Source organism: Pituophis catenifer, unplaced genomic scaffold (assembly GCF_029215685.1).
Source record: "Pituophis catenifer annectens isolate HBS135680 unplaced genomic scaffold, rPitCat1.0.hap2 SCAF_13, whole genome shotgun sequence".
Taxonomy (NCBI): Eukaryota; Metazoa; Chordata; class Lepidosauria; order Squamata; family Colubridae; genus Pituophis; species Pituophis catenifer.
Genome location: NW_027256893.1, coordinates 4,638,397 through 4,650,773, shown reverse-complemented (window position 1 = coordinate 4,650,773; position 12,377 = coordinate 4,638,397). Strand labels below are relative to the sequence as shown.

General features: G+C 45.5%; 1 protein-coding gene across 2 annotated transcripts in view; it reads right to left on the bottom strand.

Annotated features, from left to right (window-relative positions):
- Positions 1 to 11,992, bottom strand: part of LOC139323660 (adhesion G-protein coupled receptor G1-like) — a 79,179-nt gene extending 67,187 nt beyond the window's left edge. For both annotated transcript variants that reach the window (XM_070953096.1, XM_070953097.1), the window contains exon 1: positions 11,904 to 11,992. The gene's annotated coding sequence lies outside the window, so the exon portion shown is untranslated. The remainder of the gene's footprint in view (positions 1 to 11,903) is intronic.
- Between the last annotated feature and the right edge of the window lie 385 nt (positions 11,993 to 12,377).

Sequence of the window (12,377 nt, the reverse complement as noted above, 5' to 3'; positions counted from 1 at the left end):
ATTTTATAATAGTTATAGTATAATGTGTTTGTTTTTTGTTTTGTTTTTTTCTCTTCTTCTTTTCTGAAATGTATGGATAAAGGGGGATTTATAATACTTTTAGTAAGTAAAGGTCAGTATTTTGAGGAGGGAGTAAGTAATCTGTTATGAATTAGGGTTTTTTTTTTTGTTACGAAGAAGTCACAGGGGGGGAAGGGTGGGGAGGGGGGGTTAGGGAGGGGGGGGGGAGGGGGGGGAAAAAAGGGGGAAAAATTTGTATTTGAAAACTTTTTCAATAAAAAAAAAAAAAAAGTTTTTGTATGTTTTAAATGTTTTTTAAGAATGAATAAAGTTTTGCCTTTTTAAAATAAAAAAAAAAAAACTTGCTGAAACCCACCTCTGGTTTGAACCTGTAACATTGATATGGCCAATAGCAGGGGTGTCAAACTCAAGGCTCAGGGGTCGAATCCTGCCCAGGGGGGTGTTTAGATCTGGCCCACGGGGCCACCCTGGAAACAGCGAAGGACCAGCCCACAGTGCCTCTGCCACTGAAAACGGAGCTTGAGAGGGCCACATGCAGCTCTCCGAGGCTCTGTTTTCACTGGCAGAGGGTTGCAGGAGGCCATCACAGCCAGAAACGGAGGTCGCGAGGGCCATGCATGGTTCTGCCAAGCTCCATTTTTACTGGCAAAGGGTTGCAGGAGGCCATCGCAGCCGGAAACGGAACCCGGGAGCCCATTTTCACTGGCAGAGCGCTCACACCACCACAGGCGCCCCAACACGAGTGATGTTGAGCTGGCCACGCCCACCATGGCCCCCCCAAGGTCAAACACAACCCTGATGCAGCCCTCAATGAAATCGAAAACCTGAGAAAACATATATATATATATATATATATGTCTTTTTCTTTTTTTCATAGGCCTATGAAAAAAAGAAAAAGACACATTATACCTTTACAGGGAGGTTACTTGAGAAGAGGGTGTGGCTCACTGATGACGCCTTAAAAGGCAGAAATAGCTATTTGAGTCTCCCAAATTGCAGCACAGAGTTGTTGCTTTTCAGCAGGATACAAAAAGCCCAGAAACTTGTGAATGAGATTTCACAGAACTAGGGCTGAAGAACAACTTAGCTTACATAGGTGGAACCTGGCTAGAAAGAATATGCATATATATATATATATACATATATATATATATATATATATATATATATATATATATATATATATATATATATATGTGTGTGTGTGTGTGTGTGTGTGTGTGTGTGTGTGTGTGTGTGTATGAAATTGTGATTTCACTGAACTAGGGCTGCATAATATCTTGGTTTACGTAGGTAGAACCTGGCTAAAGAGAAATACACATAAAACCTACGAAAAAGATTATATATATATATATTATATATATATATATATATATATATATATATATATATATATATATATATATATATATATATATATATATATATATATATAATGTTTTCGTAGATTTTCACGGGCAGAGGTATGCAAGTTTTGATGTATTCGGGTCTTTTCCCATGTAAGATTGAGAGTATCTTGGTGACATTTTGACGAGGTCCCACTCGTCATCTTCAGGCTGGTGTCTTCGGCTTCGTGCTTGTGCGAGGAAAGCTCCGATCATGCTTTCCTCGCACAAGCACGAAGCCGAAGACACCAGCCTGAAGATGACAAGTGGGACCTCGTCAAAACGTCGCCAAGATACTCTCAATCTTACACGGGAAAAGACCCGAATGCCCACCATCCATTCAAGGGAGGGAGATAGCCTAGCAAGCAACCTGCTCGGTGGCATACTTCAAAAGCATTTCTGAACTTGAGAAAGTCCTTGAGTTTGGATCACCAGCCATGCCAGCTCACGATTCTGGCCAGCCAGTTTCAGAGGCTAACAAAAGCAGAAGCAAAATACATTGACCTCCAGAAGAGGGGCAGTAAAAAACTCCACCAGGAAGTTGAAAGTGCAGAGGAAAAGCACAAAACTGAACTCTGAGCCCAAATAAGGAGACGACCCTGGCATCTGAGAAAAAAGAGCAGGAAGACTTCTCTTTAAACTAAAATCAGATCATCTTTATTTGGGGAGGGCCAGTCTAGAGAAAAGAAGGACCAGGGAGGACATGGTAGCAGCATCCCAGTATTTTGAGGAGCTGCCACAAAGAAGAGGAGGTGGTCAATTTATTCTACAAAGCACCAGAAGGCAGGACAAGAAACAATGGATGGAAACTAATCAAGGAGAGAAGCAACCTGGAATTAAGGAGAAACTTCCTAACAGTGAGGACAATTAACCAGTGGAACAGCTTGCCATCAGAGGTTGTGGGTGCTTCATCAATGGAGGTCTTTAAGAAAAGATTGAACAGCCACCTGTCTGAAATGGTATAGGGGGTTGGACTAGAAGATCTCCAAGGTCCCTTCCAGCTCTATTCTGGTTGGTTGGTTGGTTGGTTGGTTGGTTGGTTGGTTGGTTTCCTTGACAAGGCATCAGGTAAAGAGCCTGTGCTCTCTACTAAGTAGCCTAAAAGAAGGAGCCATCTTGGAAGGAAATCCTTTTTAGTCGATAGTTTTTGAAAAATCAGGAAGCTGGTAGCACCTTTTCCAACAAACACATTTCATTGAATGCTTGTGTTTTTGCCTTTTAGAGAAACGTGCTCATCAGGAAAGCCGTTACTGGATTCATGGTTTTTTTTGAGAAAAGGTGCCTCTCCCTAAAGCAAAGTTTACTTGCTAAACCAGTATCTCAAGAGCTTTTTTTAGGATGTTGTGCAGGAGCAGGGATGATCTCATGTCTTGGTTTCGACCAGGCAAAGCAGCTGGCGCTTCCCTGACTAGAATCAGCTGTTCAAACCAGGCAAGGATCTGCAGTTGGCAAGACACACTATGGGCTGGGGATGGCAATGAATGAGAAAGCATAAGAGCTCCTGTGGAGAAGATTAGTGTATTGTCTTCCTGATCACCTTTCTAGTGAAAAACCAGGCTAAGCTAAGGAACACCAATGAGAGAGGTCCCTCAAGAGGTGGAGTAGAGAGGGTCTCTCAAGAGGTGGAGTAGAGAGGGTCCCTCAAGGGTTGGAGTAGAGATGTCCCTCAAGAGCTAGAGTAGAGAAAGTCCCTCAAGAGTTGAAGTAGAGGTGTCTCTCAAGAGCTAGAGTAGAGTGATCCCTCAAAAGCTGGAGTAGAGAGGTCCCTCAAGAGCTGGAGTAGAGAGGGTCCCTCAAGAGTTGGAGTAGAGGTGTTCCTCAAGAGCTAGATCCCTCAAGAGCTAGAGTAGAGAAGGTCCCTCAAGAGTTGGAGTAGAGGTGTCCCTCAAGAACTAGAGTAGAGAGATCCCTCAAGAGCTGGAGTAGAGAGGTCCCTCAAGAGCAGAGATGTCACTCAAGAGCTAGAGTAGAGAGGTCTCTCGAGACCTGGAGTAGAGGTGTCCCTCAAGAACTAGAGTAGAGAGATCCCTCAAGAGCTGGAGTAGAGATGGTCCCTCAAGAGCTGGAGTAGAGATGTCCCTCAAGAGCTAGATCCCTTAAGCGCTAGAGAAGGTCCCTCAAGAGCTGGAGTAGAGGAGTCCCTCAAGAACTCCCACATTCTAATCTAAGACTGCAGTTTAGGGTAGATATGCCTGAAAGATGAAACACACACAACTTCTGAATGTTTCATGATCTTGCTTGGGCAGTGCCCCTTTCTTCCGTAGAACCTTCTGACCACAAAGGCTGAAAATCTGTGGTTCCCAGCAGAAACACACAGAAACAGTAGCCCAAGTCCTTCCGTTAAACTTAGCAGAGTTTAAAAGGGGGTGGGGGGTGGGAATGAAAACTTTCAGCAGACCATAAAGGAGTCTGCTACACCTTAAATTTCAACACTTTGTACGTGGCATGGCTCCATCAGCGATTACTCCTTCCATTGAAGATTGTCTTCTCAAACTTTGGCTACTCCAACACTGGCCATTCCTGTTTGCCCATCCTTGATAAAACCTTCCACCAACCTAATTAATTCAGATTAATTAATATGGAAGTTGGACTTTCTTTTCTGATGCAGTCTAATTTCTTGGGGTTTCCCGCGAAGCTTACCAACCGCTGCAGGATAGGCCAACTCTCGGTTGTAGAAAATTCAGAAGGTTCAGAAGTTCAGACTTTTGGCACCAGCTTTCCAGGGCTTTGGTCAAACATGGATGCCACCTTCACTCTTCCCACACAGACACACAAACACACCCACCCACTCATGCATGTACATAACCCATTGATGGACAGTTGCACAAGAAGGAAGCTTCCCAGAGGCCCTGAGACGAGACTGGCTTTTAATCTTATCTTACAAACATCTTCCTATATTCTGTATTTCAGCATCTTTTGCCAATATCCTTCCCTTAATTAAATTGACTTGAACTGGCCTCCGGTGGTTTCTCTACCCCCACCCCAGAGGAATTTCCAGAGAATTGTCTGGACAATTCCTCTGACTTTCTCCAAGGGGGGGGGGGCAACCAAGAAATTCCCCTGCAGTTTCACCAGGACAACAGAACTGCCCGTCCCCATCACAGAAACAGGATGACTGTAAAAGCTTCTCCCCCGCCCCGCACCCCGAGAACTCCCCTCCTGCCCCCCTGAACAGAACCCAAGAAGGCTGTAGAGAGAAGGGCTGGTGTACCTTATTCCAGTGGTGAAATCCATTTTTTTTTTACTACCAGTTCTGTGGGTGTGGCTTGGTAAGCATGGCAGGGGAAGGATACTGCAAAATCCCCATTCCCTCCCCACTCCAGGGGAAGGATACTGCAAATCCCCATTCCCACCCCACTCCAGGGGAAGGATACTGCAAAATCCCCATTCCCTCCCCACTCCAGGGGAAGGATACTGCAAAATCCCCATTCCCACCCCACTCCAGGGGAAGGATACTGCAAAATCCCCATTCCCTCCCCACTCCAGGGGAAGGATACTGCAAAATCCCCATTCTCACCCCACTCCAGGGAAAGGATACTGCAAGATCCCCATTCCCTCCTCACTCCTGGGGGAAGGATACTGCAAGATCCCCATTCCCTCCTCACTCCTGGTGGAAGGATACTGCAAAATCTCCATTCCCACCCCACTCTGGGGCCAGCCAGAGGTAGCATTTGCCGGTTCTCCGAACTGCTCAAAATTTCCACTACCGGTTCTCCAGAACCTGTCAGAACCTGCTGGATTTCACCCCTGCCTTATTCCTAATAAACTCTCTGGGAAGTATAGATAGTCCTCGACTTACAGCAGTTTGTTTAGTGACCGTTCGAAATAACGGCACTGAAAAAAGTGACTTATGACCGGGTTTTTTTTTTTTTTACATTTATGACCGTTGCAGTCAGGTGATCAAAATTTAGATGCTTGGCATCTGATTCGTATTTATGATGGTTGCAGCGTCTCAAGGTCACGCAATCAGCTTTTGCGATTTTCTGACCAGGCGAACCGGTAGTTCCGACCAGCGGCTGGGAGGTGGTATCCCATCCTATATTTATTTATTTATTTATTGGTTCGATTTATATGCCGCCCTTCTCTGGAGACTCAGGGCGGCTTCCAATGCGTTAAGCAATAGCCTTCATACTTTTGTATATACCTGCTTAGTAGGGCTTTTGGCCCCCCCCTAAGCGGTGTTCTATTTTATACAAAGTCAGCTTATTGCCCCCACAATCCGGGTCCTCATTTTACCTACCTCGGAAGGATGGAAGGCTGAGTCAACCTTGAGCCTGGTGAGATTCGAACTTGCAGTAATTGCAGGGAGCTGGTGCTACTTAATAGTACTTTAGTCTGCTGCGCCACCAAGGCGCCACCAATTGCCGTTTTTTCCCACGCGTGCTCACATTTTCTGTTCTGGGCGAGCCTGTTGTAACAGTATGTGACACCCACCTCTGGCCAGATTCACTTCCCAACTGTGTGACTAGCTTAACAACGGAGATTCACAAGTGTCTCGCTTAGCCGCAGAAATTTTGGGCTCAATTGTGGTTATAAGTCGAGGACCACCTGTCCTGGAAAACCCACCTTTACCTTCGAAAAAAAATGTTGCTCGGGCAAATTGCTTCTCATCTCGAAATGAATTAGATCTGGTAGGAAGGGGGGTGGGAAAATAAAGCAGAATCCACTCTGCCAACTGGCTCAACCAATAGAGATCACACACTCCTTTTATGCTCTCTCTCTCCCCCCCCCCCCCGTGTGTGTGTGTGTTTTGAATGAAAAAGGGGCCGAACTCAAGCCAAGCAAGCACACAGATGGAGGGCGGCTTAACCCCTTCCTCTCCAGAACGAAGGACCTGCAAAGCAGCTTCTCGGTCGTCTCTTTCTTTCTCACGGTGCAATCCAGCTGTTTGCTCACCTTCCTTGGTTCCTGTCATGTTGATGAGCAGAGTTCTTGGAAAGCAACTTTGTTCAGAAGCACAAGTGGAGCTTTGGAGTGGCCACTTGAAGGTCACTTTGGAGCAACACTTTTTTCCCGAACGCCATCAGTCTGCTAAACAAATAATTCCCTCAACACTGTCAAACTAGTTACTATTACTCTTCTCATCGTTCCTATCACCCATCTCCTCCCACTTATGATTGTATGACTATAACCTTGTTGCTGGTATCCTTACGATTTATATTGACTGTTTCCCTATAACTATCATTAAGTGTTGTACCTTATGATTCTTGTTGAACGTATCTTTTCTTTTATGTACACTGAGAGCGTATGCACCAAAGACAAATTCTTTGTGTGTCCAATCACACTTGGCCAATCAAGAATTCTATTCTATTCTATTCTATTCTATTCTATTCTATTCTATTCTATTCTATTCTATTCTATTCTATCCTATCCTATCCTATCCTATCCTATCCTATCCTATCCTATCCTATCCCATTCCATTCCATATTTTCTATTCTATTCTATTCTATTCTATTCTATTCTATTCTATTCTATTCTATTCTATTCTATTCTATTCTATCCTATCCTATCCTATCCCATTCCATTCCATATTTTCTATTCTATTCTATTCTATTCTATTCTATTCTATTCTATTCTATTCTATTCACTGAACACAGAATATAAATATACCGCTGCACAAAACTTTTAATTAAGTTTGTTGCTGTTATTTTTTTTTCCATTCCCCAATAACAAATTGATCTGCTAAATTATTTCCCTTTTTAGCTCTTAGTTATTTGTATCCTGCTTTTATTGGTTTTTACAAATAACTCAAGGTGCAAACATATCCAATACAACTTCTTCCTCCTGTTTTTCCCACAACAATCCTGTGAGGTGGGTTGGGCAAAGAGAGAGTGACTGGCCCCAGGTTACCCAGCTGGCTTTCGTGCCTAAGATGGGACTGGAACCCACGGTCTCCTCAATTTTTTTACTTTTGTTAAAAAGGCTGGTCAAAGACCATAATAAAGAGACTTGATTTGATATATATTGATAAATGAGAAATCCAGATTAAGGATCTTTGCGGTAAACCCAAGAGAAGACACAGAGAGAGGTGGTCACCTGTCCGGAGAACCCCCAAATCTCTTAATTTGTCCTCTCGTATCCCAGACCAGTTTCTCCCTTGCTAGACTGGACACCTCTTCTAACTCGACACCCCAAACTGCAAGCACCCCAAATTTGGACCAAACATTTTCAGAGCTGCAAATCCACCCAAAGTGAATTTTTAGGCTGTCCTTCCTAAAATTGCAATTGAGGTTCTAGAGCTGCTTCATTCTGAGTTCTATGCAACTTGCCCTGTTCTGCGATTCTCCATTCCCTTGCACAAGCCTTACACATCTGTAACCACTGAACACACTCACGTCCTCAGTGGTCCCTCACCTACTTCACTTTCCCTTATACCTGCTAATAGCCCTGGCTTGTTGGGCTGACATCACTTTGGCAACTTAAAGTTAGTTTACTTTATTGTCATTGCACCTCATATAACGAAATCAAATGCCATCTTCAGTGTACATTATAACTATAAAAATAAAACACAAACCCACATCCTTCACATTCTATACAATTGAATTGAAAACTCCTGATATTGCATTAATATTGCAGTATAAAATAGAATTCAATATAGTTACTGCTCTGGGATAGAAGCTGTTTTTCAGCTTATTTGTCCTTGTTTTTATTATCCTGTACCGTCTGCCAGATGGTAATAGTTCAAAAAAAAAAGGGGGGGTTGCCCAGAATGAGAGGGATCTTTAAGAATGTTTTGAACTTTCTTAAGGCAAAGATTGAATCATAATTTAATGGTAATAATTTATTAAATTTGTATGCTACCTGACTCACGATGATTCTGGGTGGCTCAGAGGTTTGCACACAAGGTGTGTGTTAGCTGGAAAACCTGTGCGAAGTTTGTTGTAACTATGGCCTATATTTCACACGCAGCATGAGCTCAATGTGTCTCCTAGCTTCCATAAAGCCCTGAAGACATTTTTATTTCATCAAGCCGGCCTAGCCTAAATGGTTTTAATTGGGATTTTAAATTTTATGGATTTGGGGTTTTAAATTGGGTAGCCAGTGATTTAATTCTTTTAATTATCTTAACTTTTGCATTTGTATGTTTTTTAATTTTGGCTGTTCACCGCCCTGAGTCCCTTCCGGGAGAAGGGCGGTATACAAATTAAATAAATAAATAAATAAATAAATAAATAAATAAATAAATAAATAAATAAATAAATAAATAAATAAATAAATAAGTCTGTAGAGATTCTCAGCCATCCAGGTCATGGTTGCCCCAAAGGGGCTTTTTCAGGAGGCAACTGGACTTTCTGGTTTTTTTTCTTTTGAAGACGTTTCGCTTCTCATCCAAGAAGCTTCTTCAGCTCCGACAGGTCATTCTTCAAATGACCAGCTGTCTGCAAGGAATACAAATCCTTCCATTCCCAGCCAGAGCTGAAGAAGCTTCTTGAATGAGAAGCGAAACGTCTTCAAAAGAAAAAAACAAGGAAGTCCAGTGGCCTCCTGAAAAAGCACCTTTGGGAGTTCCATAAAATAGTTTTTACATAAACGACTTGATCTGAGAGTGGGAGAATTCAATTTGGCTGCGATTAGTCCCAAAATAAAAAGGACAGGAGAAGCTGCAAAAACATATTTTTACCCCAAACGATTTTCCCCAGTAAGTACAGGACCAGGACAAGAAACAGTGGGTGGAAGTTCATCATTCATGAGAGATCCAACCTCGAACTAAAGGAGAAACTTTCTGACAGTGAGAAGAATTAATCAGTGGGATGGCTTGCCTCCAGAAGTTGTGGATGCTCCATCATTGGAGGTCTTTAAGAGATTGCACAGCCATTTGTCCAGAAAGGTATAAGGTCTCCTGCTTAAGCAGTGGGTCTGACTAGAAGACCTCCAAGGACCCTTCCAACCCTTTAATTTTATGTTCAATTTTCAGTTATGAAACTTCACTAAAATAATAAATGGAGAACTGCAGTGGAAGATGGAGGAAGTCCTACATTCTCCCCCCTTTATCTATCTAAATTATTATTACTTCCTGAAATTGACGGTTACTAATTGTCAGTCAAGGTCAGATATCTCCGCATCTCATCTGGATTTTAACATTTTCTTCTGTAACATGATGCATATGTGTGTGGCCATGAAAAGTCCCAAATCCATGTTATAAGTGCCCCAAATCTAGCTGCATAAAAGAATACAGATAGTGACTTAAGAGAGACTGCCAGTCTAAAACAAATATATGTCTCCAAATTGGGGAGATAAATCTGCATTTTTAGAAATTTAATCAAATTCATTTAAGATGACCAGGTCTCACAAGCCATACTGTTGAGCCCAGGCTGATGCATACACAACTTGCATTTAATGTTCTGAGTGAGAGAGAATTGAATCAACTGGTTTTTAGAATAGAGTAGAGTAGAGTAGAGTAGAGTAGAGTAGAGTAGAGTAGAGTAGAGTAGAGCAGAGCAGAGCAGAGCAGAGCAGAGCAGAGCAGAGCAGAGTAGAACAGAATGTAGATTAGAGTGGAGTAGGGTAGGGTAGGGTAGGGTAGGGTAGGGTAGGGTAGGGTAGGGTAGGGTAGGGTAGAGTAGAGTAGAGTAGAGTAGAGTAGAGTAGAGTAGAGTAGAGTAGAACAGAATGTAGGGTAGGGTAGGGTAGGGTAGGGTAGGGTAGGGTAGGAAAGTTGGAGCATAAGGAAGGCTGAGCGCCAAAGAATTGAGGCCTTTGAACTCTGGTGCTGGAGAAGACTCCTGTGAGTCTCCTGGACTTCAAGGCAATCAAACCGGTCAGTCCTAGAGGAGATCAACCCTGACTGCTCTTTAGAAGGCCAGATCCTGAAGAGGAAACTCAAATACTTTAGCCACCTAATGAGAAGGAAGGACTCACTGGAGAAGAGCCGAATGCTGGGAACAATTAAGGACAAAAGAAGAAGTGGACGACAGAGAATGAGGTGGCTGGATGGAGTCATTGAAGCAGTCGGTATGAGATTAAATGGACTCCAGAGGATGGTAGAGGACAGGAAGGCCTGGAGGAACGTTGTCCATGGGGTCCCAATGGGTTGGACACAACTTTGCAACTAACAACAACAACAAGAGTAGAGTAGAGTAGAGTAGGGTAGAGTAGAGTAGAGTAGAACAGAATATAGAGTAGAACAAGAGTAGATAGAGTAGAGTAGAACAGAGTAGAGTAAAACAGAATAGAGTGAACAGAGTAGAGTAGAACAGAATAGAATAGAATAGAATAAGATGGAAGGGACCTTGGAGGTCTTCTAGTGCAGCCCCCTGTTCATTTTCTCCAGGTGCATCAAGGGCAGCGGCCAGATGTACTTGCAAGGATCTCCCAGAATCTCCAAGCCGTATGGAACTCTGGGAACCATAGTTCCAGCACATCTGGAGAAAACCAGGTGAGAAACAGCAAGATACCACAGGTATCTCAGGGTCTTCACTGCCTTCTTCCGAAGCAGCCGAGTCGCCTGAAGACACCCCCCCCCCCACTCCCACCCCACTCCACTCAGACCTCAGCTGCAGGAACCTTCCTTTATGAGTCAAGTGGGAATTCTAGTCCTGGCCAGCTCTTATGCATTTTTCAAATCCAGGCGGAGGGAACCGGTGAAGGGAGGTGGGTGTGGTAACCCTATTGTTGCAAGACCCCAGAAGCGATCTTCCCCCCCCAACACACACACACAAACAAATGGGCAGTTACTCAATGGCCACAACAACAGCAGAAACCCGAGAGAAAGGGGGCCTCTACCAGCATCCCCCCTTCAGACAGGTCAATTGATTTGGTTTGGTGGCTTCCCCCACCCCCACCGCTTTCCAAGCAGCCCGGCAGGGGAAAAAAGAGGGGGGGCTCCCATCTGCCTCGTAGCCGCTCCCCGCTGCACCGGTTGAACTGGCAGCCCGAGAGAACCAGCGAAGCTCCGCAGCGGAAAACCAGGCAAAAAAACCAGCCAAGAATCCGAGGCACCAACCTGTCTCCGGCAGGTGCTTGCAAGAGCGCTCCCTGCCGCGCCCGCGGCGCCCGAGGGGTTTTGTAGTCCAGCCTGGGGGCGCCCGAGGGGCTTTGTAGTCCAGGCTGGGGGCGCCCGAGGGGCTTTGTAGTCAAGCCTGGGGGCGCCCGAGGGGCTTTGTAGTCCAGCCTGGGGGCGCCCGAGGGGTTTTGTAGTCCAGGCAGGGGACGCCTGACGGGTTTTGTAGTCCAGGCTGGGGACGCCCGAGGGATTTTGTAGTCCAGGTTGGGGACGCCCGAGGGGTTTTGTAGTCCTGGTTGGAGACGCCTGAGGGGTTTTGTAGTCCAGGCAGGGGACGCCCGAGGGGTTTTGTAGTCCAGCGCCCCCGGAGGGAGGCTAGAAGGGGGCAGCGGCGGGAGTAGCGATTCCCCCGGGCTTGCAAATCGCTTCTGCCTCTGCGAGCGGCGCCAGGAACGAAGCCTATCGGTCCTTTCCAACCTTCCCGCCCGGGTTCAGCACCGTCCCCGGCTCTGAAGACCCCTTGCGGGCGGGCGGGACGGGGCGGGGGTCCTTACCTTGGCTGGAGAAGCGCCCCGCGCGCAAAGAGGATCCGCTCCGCCTGGCGCTCGCCTTGGCTCGGCTCGGTCTGCAGGGGCGGCGGCGCTTCTCGCTCCTCGCTCCTCGCCCGTCCGGCTGGGCAAGGCGAGGCGGCGGCGGAGGCGGAGTCAGAGGCGGGCGGCGGCTTCACTCCCCCACCCAATCAGTTAGAATAAGAGCTGGAAGGGACCTTGGAGGTCTTCTAGTCCAGCCCCCTGCCAGCTCTACCCTATTCTATTCTCATCAAGGAGAGAAGCCACCTGGAACTAAAGGAGAAACTTCCTAACAGGACAATTAACAATCCAGTGGAACAGCTGGCCTCCAGAAATCGTGGGTGCTCCATCATTGGAAGTTTTAAGAGGAGTCTAGATCTCCAGTTTCTAGTGGCCAGCTGTTCCACTGGTTAATTGTCCTCACTGTTAGGAACTTTCTCCTCAATTCCAGGTTGCTTC